A 6730-nucleotide genomic window follows, 5' to 3' on the forward strand; every position below is an offset into this window, starting at 1 on the left:
TCTGGTGCATTGTATTTGTCATGTCTTTCTGTGCAGTGTCTGCTCTGGGAGTGGATATAGGGTATCTATCCGCAGAGCTGCCAATCAATAGCTTTCAGTGATATTTACCAGATTTTTAGGCTAGAGAACAGTCACAGTGCACCAGGAGATAAGGTCAGTGAGTTAGCTTGGTGTGTTGTGCTGTTATCTCTCTATCCAGGCTGTTCTGAGACTCACACACAAAGTCTCTGGAGAGTTCACTTGTCTTTCTGCTGGATACCTACTAAGTTTTGTGGGGAAACTGGTCCTGAACAGTCCCACTAATGGCCCTGATGAGCCTCAGGGTGGTGGGCTCACCCATAGCCCCTGCCATGCCCATGAGCTCTATTTAGGCTCAGACTTGGGTTGGCACTTCTGGCCAGAGCCCTGGTGCAGGGATGCTGGTCCCTGGCTCCTTTGTGCTTATGCCTGGATGTTTGGGTTTCTGCTCTCCAGAAGGTGAATTTTGCTCTGCTTTGTCTCAGTGCTGCCAGGAATGTTTGTGGAGCAGAACCAGGTTTGCAAAAGCAGCACCCTTTGTGTTTGCAGGCAGCCAGGCACTGTCCAGGAGTGCTGCATGCCTCTTTGGAGAGCTGTTGCCATGGAGCCTGGAAAGATGAGGCTCTATAATGTACTCACTGAACTCAAATCCCACCAGCTGTAGTTCACGTTCACTTTTGGTCTGACTCCTTAAAGGTGAAGAGAAATTGGATTGTGCTCCTGTGGATTCACAACTTCTTATTGCTGGCTGCATATTATCTGGCAGACTGCTGGGTCCCAGTTTGACAGCTGAGGAAAAAGAGGACTTTAACCATTCTTTAAATGAAGCAAGAAAAAAAAAATCAAATTTTATATAAACCCTCACAACTACAACTGTGCAGGGCTCCCTTTCAGCTCAGATGTGGAGGCTGTGCCCATGTGAGAGTGTTTGGAAGTAGCTGAGACACCTATTGTGCATCTGTCTTTACAGCTATTTCCTGAAAGTCTCTCTGTTCATCAGCGTCCCTGCATGTGCCTTGTGAGCCAGCCCAGCAGGTGTGTGAGTGCTGCTTGTTTGCCTGTCACCAGAACCTGGCACACACACCCAGAGTGGTCAGGCAGAGCTGCCATGGAGCCTGCTGCTCGCCCTTGGCGTGCCAGTGTCCCTGTCAGGCTGTCACAGCACACCAAGAACAGGCACCAGGGAGCAGGCAGGGCCACTGACCTTGGCAGGCTGCTTTCCCTAAAGGCCTGGGGCCAGCCCCTGCTCCCAGACACTCACCATTTCCAGTGGGATTGGCTGGGAAAACCAGCAGTGAGCAGGGGTTCCAGGAGCACATGCACTGCTATGGTCAGAGCAAAGCAGCAGTTCAGGTTGATATCCAACTTGCCAAATTAGCTCAGCTGAAAGTGATTTTGCAGCAACTGTGCACAAACTCAGCAGGCAGTGGTCCTGGAGGTGAATTTGAATTACTTGATGAGTGCTCAGCAAGTCTCTGTCTGCCTTTTATGTTTAGGGAATCTTATTCCTAAATTGCCTCACTCTGTATGCTTCTTATTTTGGGTATGTACTTTGTAATTGGGAGTGAAGGGCCAGAGTCTTGGCTCTTAACTGGAGACAGATTTTGGTTGCTGCCTTTGAAATTTTCTCCAAGTGGGATAGTGTTCCTCCATGGAGCTATTAATATTGTTTGGAAGGGAGGAAAATACTGCCCCATATCAGCTGTGAATGTAATAACACCTCTGAATAGGGACCATGCTATTAAGTTAATTTCTCCTTCCTTTTAGGTTTGTTCATTCAGGTCGAGGATTTCTTCTATAAGCTTGTCATTTTTCTTTCTAAAAAAATATTTGAAACTAAAAAAATATCAGTCAGATCAGTCACACTTGAATATCTGCAGTTCAAATGCCACAAGGATGGATATATTAATGTTAAAAGTCTTTGTGCATTCATCCCTCATGAGATCTAATGTCACGTGGACTATTTGAATAATCCCAAACAACCAAATTGGTTTAATCAGTAAAAAATTGCATAATTATCCAGTGTAGTTTGTAATTAAGGGTAAATGCTTGAAAGAGGCTCCTGTGAAGCCTGTGGTGAGGAAGGGTAGGAGAGGATGAGTGTGCTGGGTGGAGAGCCTGGACTCCCTGAGCCCCTGTATGGAGGTGGGAGCAGGCTGCTGAAGCAGGGAATGTTTTATTTACTGTGCCATGCTGTGCATCACACTGAGCATTTTGCTTCCTTTCAATTGCCTTCTGCAGCAAGTCAGATGTGATGTAAATGATTAATTAGCTTCAAGTGATACCACTTGGCCTGGCTTTGTCCTGGGTGGCCCATGCAGCTGTGTCATGGTGCCTCCTCAGGGAGCCTTGATTTCCAAACCAAGTTCAGGCAGGATGCAGAAAGTGTAATTCAGGATGGGCCAAGAAAAATAATCAAGGGAGGTTAGGTATTCATGCCAAAAAGCAGCCTTCCCACAGATAGGCTTGAGGGAGGGTGTGGAGTGAGGCTGCCCTGCCTGGCCCTTCCACTGTGTGCAAGAGAGGAACGTGCTGGGAGAGCTTAGAAACTGGAGTTGAAAGTATCTCTGCCTTTTTTTAAAGCCCTGAGCCCCACTCTGAGCTAAAGGTGAGCAGGAAGCTGCCAGGGCAGTCAGGCTGTGCAGTCCCATCCCACACTTGGTTCAGTGTCTGGTTTGGTGCCTCATCCTGTCTGTGTGACAGCCTTCCCTCCCCTCACTGCACTGGCCACTTCTTTTTCTAGACCCACCCTGTTGGAAGGGCAAAGGGGGTTAAAAGGAAAGCCCTGTAGTTCCTTCAGAGCCTGGCAGCAGCTGGCTCTGCACCCCTCAGAGCCATGAAACGGTGCACTGAGTCTGCCCCAAGCCTTGAGCACTAATTCCCATTTCCCAAAAGCTGCTTAGGGCCAGCAGTGCCAGAGGGCTCAGGCTCTGCTCTCTCCAGCTCTTGCACAGGCACTTGGGCAGCCAGGGGTTGAACAGAAGCACAGGGAACCAGGGGCATAGGAAGCTGGAAGTGTGGGAAGGCTGTTCCCAGATGTGGAGATTAGGGATTTGGGGAAGGGGCAGGGAAAGAGCCCTTTGTCAGTCCTGTGTTGCCCCTTCCTGTAGGATGGATGGACAGCAAAGCATTTTGAGGTGTCTTGCCCTGTGCCCTCCCTGTGGGGTGGCACTGCAGCTCCTTCAGGGGGTGGGGTACCCAAAGGCTGCCCCAAATGCACAGAAATGAGTATGGGCAGGTCCAGCTCCACTGGAACCCTGGGTCTCACTTCTGTGAGGCTTTCACTTAACCCCAGTTGGACATGGAGACATTGCAGTCACAGGCACTGGGCAGGGCAGCAGTCACAGGAGGATAGAAAAGAGATTTTTTTACATGTGCCACTGGTATCATCCTGTTTCTCTACCAAACACAAAGCTCTCCTAAGCCCTGCTGTGCTAATTTGATTTTTGATTCACTGTATGAGCTTGGTGTCAGACAGACTAGAGAACAGTTTGGGCCTTTTTGAATTCCTCAGATTTTCTAGTCAGAGGAAGCTCATAGCTGAGCCATTGGCATTGCCTGTTACCTCCTGTGTTCCACTCATTAATCTGTGTGGATGATCTGCAGCTCATCCACACACATGAATTCCTGGGGGGCTCTCTTCCTCCCTCTTTGGGGTCACATCTGTCCCCATGTCCCTGTTGTGAGCAGGTCTCCATGGGGCTTTCAGCTCCAGCAGTATATTTATTAATAAAAAAGCCAAAGTACAAGTGAGAGATGGGGCTCATGGTCCCAAAATGCTGTAAGGAATTTGCTGAAGCTGTGTGTGTCCCTGGGGCCAGGCAGGGACCTATGTCCCCAGATCCATGTGCTGATGGCATGCATGTCACCTGCCAGCCCTGTGCTCACAGATGAGCTGCAGAGCAATGTGGTGTGTGCGTGGCCAATCTGGGAGCTCCAAGGGATGTGCTGCACCTGAAGATCCCTCCTGAATCCCTTGCCTGGCTCTGATGGGAGCACAGCAACCATGAAGGAATAAATGTGCCCTCTCCAGGAAAAATTGGGTTCCTTAATGGAGATGCAAGGGAAGTCCTCCAGTCTTCTCAATGTTTAAAACAAAATCTGCCTGCTTTTTAGCTGTGATTTGTAGGTTTTGCTTGGGTCCTACAAATGGAATGGATCCAGCAGGTTAAGCCCAGATGAGCTGCTGCTGTTCAGCTGGATGATATTAGCAGTTAATCCCTGTGCGTGGTCCTGTGTTCTGTAATACCTCTCAAGCCTGATGATTGCAGCTGCATTTTAAAAGCTTTGTTTTTTAAAGATAATCTGCTGGAAGCGTGAAACTGGTAGGAATAAATATTCTCTTCTTTCCATAGAAAAGACACAGTGTTTGTTTCCGTATTTCAACTTTTCTTTGAACTGGCCTGCAAAACAAATGCAAGATTGACTTGAGCCCTCCAGTGATGACTTGTAAAATTCAAATCTGTGATGGTGATGCAACTGGTAATGTTTCCCACAACTGCTACAAGTAATTAGAGGTCTCCTTCACATGTCTAATGACCATTTTGTTTCGTGGCCACTCAATAACTCTTTTGTTCCCTGTGGTTTGTCTTTGTGCTGCTGGCAGTGAGCAAGGCTGGTTTCTGGGAGCCCACGAGCTGCTAGGTGTTTTACATAGCTCATCAACCAGGTAATTTTGTTGCCTTCTGGCTGTGAGGTAATTAAATGTATGTATAACAAATGTACCCTGTGGAGTGAAACTCCAAGCATGTGCTTGGTTGACCCAGGGGTCCCACAGGGGTTATTAATTCAATTCCCCTGATAGCAGGAGGTTTTGGGGATTTGCTGCTGATGAGAAATCCTTCCACCAGGGTTCCGAGCCATCTACCAAACAGCTGATCCTCCCACCCTGGCTAACCTCCTTGTTTCCATCTGTGTCACAGGACTCCGAGGGTGGAAAGCAACAGGAAAATAACAGACTTGCTCTCTTTGAAGAGTTGTGGGAACACTGCAATGCACTGAGTGTTTGCAACATGCCTCTGAGCTAAATATCAATTCAAGTAAGCTTACTTTTGAAAGGAAGCCAGAGGACTGCTAACTCTGGTTTTCTTTGGATTCTCATGGTTTTTATTTACAGCTTCTGTGTTTAAAAAAAAAAAAAAGATAAAAGAGACAGAGAGAATTCCATATGGTTGCAGAGAAACATGATCTGAGCAAATCTTAATAACTGCAAAGTCAGAAAGCAGAGGAAAAGGGTTTAGTATAGGTAAGCAGGCCTGTCTTGTAAGGTCTGAGCTAAATGCAAAAGTCTCTACAACACTGTGGCCTTGGTGTGGTCTGTCAGGAAACTGTGAGGGTACCAAGGAGCTCTTCCCTATCAGTATTTATCAGTGAATAAATTAGATTTAACAGTCTCAGCTGTCAGTCTGAGCTCTTGGTGGGCCCATGCTGTGTGTGGAGGGTTGAATTCTGCAGGCACAAGGCAGTGGGGCTGGTTTCCAGATCTCTGTGCTCTGTCAGTCACTCCAGCAATTCTGAGGTGCTGCCTTTCAGTTTGGGAGTCCTTATGGCTACCAGTGCCAGGAATGAAGCAGAAAGTAACAGAAATGGTGTTTGGAAGGGAAGTGAGTGACAGAGGAGAAACAGATGGGAGGGGGGAGATCACCTTATTCCTATGTCATTCATATGTTTCAATTGGTATTTTTTTCATGTGTTTCCTTGATTATTTTTCCACTCCTTCCTCTGTTCTCCTTTTCTTTTTCTCCTCACCTGCTTAGGTTCAAATATTTTATAGAAAACATTTGTTCCTACTTTTTATCTGCAAAAATGCATAGAAGAGATTTGAGTTTAAGGCACCCCTGGTTCAGGTTGGAATTTGTGTAGCTATAATAGATTAACAGCATGGAAATTTGGCCAAGAGTATATTGGCTCTTCTGCTGCTAGGGAATAGTTGGTCTTAGAGTTCATGAATTTGACCTGACTGGGCGAAATGGGAGGTAACTGATGCTAAACAGGAGACTTTGGGGTTGATTTTTTAAATTGGAATAGCTGTAACCAGAATCCAGAACCCAGCACCTCCCTGGGGGGCTGTGGAAGAGCCTTTAGGGAGTAAATGAGTTGCTGAAAGGTCCCTGCTGCTGAGCTTTGCCAAACTTGGAGCTCCAGGAGGTGCTGCTGCCTGCTGAGCACTCAGCACAGCAGCTCTTGGGGTCACACTTGAGCACAGGGGACATCTCCAGAGATTTCACCTGCAGGAGGTGACCTCCCATCCCTGGGCCTCAAGAACACACCTGGGAATGAAAGGCATTGCACTGAGCAGGAGAGAAGCACATCTGGAAAAGGAAGCAGAACTTTCTGCCAGCCCAATTTATCCAAATAATGTGCTTGTTATTTAAAACAGGAGGGGATCTTCACTGGAAGATTTAGTGAAAAATTATTTCAGCATGCTGTGCCAGGGGAAGGTGTCAATAATGAAGCTTTTGAGCTCTTGTTGGCCACATGTGTGGTTTCTCTTGTGCTGTGAGGTATGGACTCTCCACTGCAATATTTCCACAAGGGAGGAATGGAATAAACTTAGGCAATCAAAGCAGGAACAGTGGCAGTTCAGGTATACCCTGTGTATTTTTAATAATGTGACAAAGCAAGAATGATGTAAAGGTTCAGAGCTGTAAGTCTGACTTCAACCACCTTTTGTTTTGCCTTAAGGAGGGGTTGAATATTTTTTTTAACCATA

The sequence above is a fragment of the Melospiza georgiana genome, chromosome 8 (assembly GCF_028018845.1).
Source record: "Melospiza georgiana isolate bMelGeo1 chromosome 8, bMelGeo1.pri, whole genome shotgun sequence".
NCBI classification, from domain to species: domain Eukaryota; kingdom Metazoa; phylum Chordata; class Aves; order Passeriformes; family Passerellidae; genus Melospiza; species Melospiza georgiana.